This window comes from Lepisma saccharinum, unplaced genomic scaffold, assembly GCF_977018435.1.
Source record: "Lepisma saccharinum unplaced genomic scaffold, izLepSacc3.1 HAP1_SCAFFOLD_148, whole genome shotgun sequence".
NCBI lineage: Eukaryota > Metazoa > Arthropoda > Insecta > Zygentoma > Lepismatidae > Lepisma > Lepisma saccharinum.
In genome coordinates this window covers 401,958-403,418 of record NW_028142958.1, presented here as the reverse complement: position 1 = coordinate 403,418, position 1,461 = coordinate 401,958, and positions in this window count along the sequence as shown.

Here is a 1,461-nt window from a genome sequence, read left to right as displayed (position 1 = left end):
TATGTTTTGTATGTTTTTTCCACGTGTCTTGACATCCAATGTATCCATGCAAAGTTTGGTGAAGATCTGAGTATGTAGTTTTTGACCTTATCTGGAATCTCCTATCTGAAAATTTGAAAATTTTGAAAAAATTCGTCCAAAATCTTGATGTCTCCAATTTCATGTTTTGTACGTTTTTTCCACGTGTCTTGACATCCAATGTATCCATGCAAAGTTTGGTGAAGATCTGAGTATGTAGTTTTTGACTTTATATGGAACCTCCTTTCTGAAAATTTGAAAATTCTTAAAAAATTCGTCCAAAATCTTGATGTCTCCAATCTCTTGTTTTGTACGTTTTTTCCACGTGTCTTGACATCCAATGTATCCCTGCAAAGTTTGGTGAAGATCTGAGTATGTAGTTTTTGACCTTATATGGAACCTCCTTTCTGAAAATTTGAAAATTCTTAAAAAATTCGTCCAAAATCTTGATGTCCCCAATCCTATGTTTTTTATGTTTTTTCCACGTGTCTTGACATCCAATGTATCCATGCAAAGTTTGGTGAAGATCTGAGTATGTCGTTTTTGACCTTATCTGGAACCTCCCATCTGAAAATTTGAAAATTCTTAAAAAATTCGTCGAAAATCTTGATGTCTCCAATCTCTTGTTTTGTACGTTTTTTCCAAGTGTCTTGACATGCAAAGTATCCCTGCAAAGTTTGGTGAAGATCTGAGTATGTAGTTTTTGACCTTATCTGCAACCTCCTATCTGAAAATTTGAAAATTCTTAAAAAATTCGTCCAAAATCTTGATGTCTCCAATCTCTTGTTTTGTACGTTTTTTCCACGTGTCTTGACATCCAATGTATCCCTGCAATGTTTGGTGAAGATCTGAGTATGTAGTTTTTGACCTTATATGGAACCTCCTATCTGAAAATTTGAAAATTCTTAAAAAATTTGAATAAAATCTTGACGTCCCCAATCCTATGTTTTGTATGTTTTTTCCACGTGTCTTGACATCCAATGTATCCCTGCAGAGTTTGTTGAAGATCTGAGTATGTCGTTTTTGACCTTATCTGTCACATCCTTTCTGAAAATTTGAAAATTCTTAAAAAATTCGTCCAAAATCTTGATGTCCCCAATCCTATGTTTTGTACGTTTTTCCACGTGTCTTGACATCCAATGTATCCCTGCAAGGTTTATTGAAGATCTGAGTATGTAGTTTTTGACCTTATCTGGAACCTCCCATCTGAAAATTTGAAAATTCCTAAAAAATCCGTCCAAAATCTTGATGACCCCAATCTCTTGTTTTGTACGTTTTTTCCACGTGTCTTGACATCCAATGTATCACTGCAAAGTTTGGTGAAGATCTGAGTATGTCGTTTTTGACCTTATCTGGAACATCCTTTCTGAAAATTTGAAAATTCTTAAAAAATTCGTCCAAAATCTTGATGTCTCCAATCTCTTGTTTTGTACGTTTTTTCCA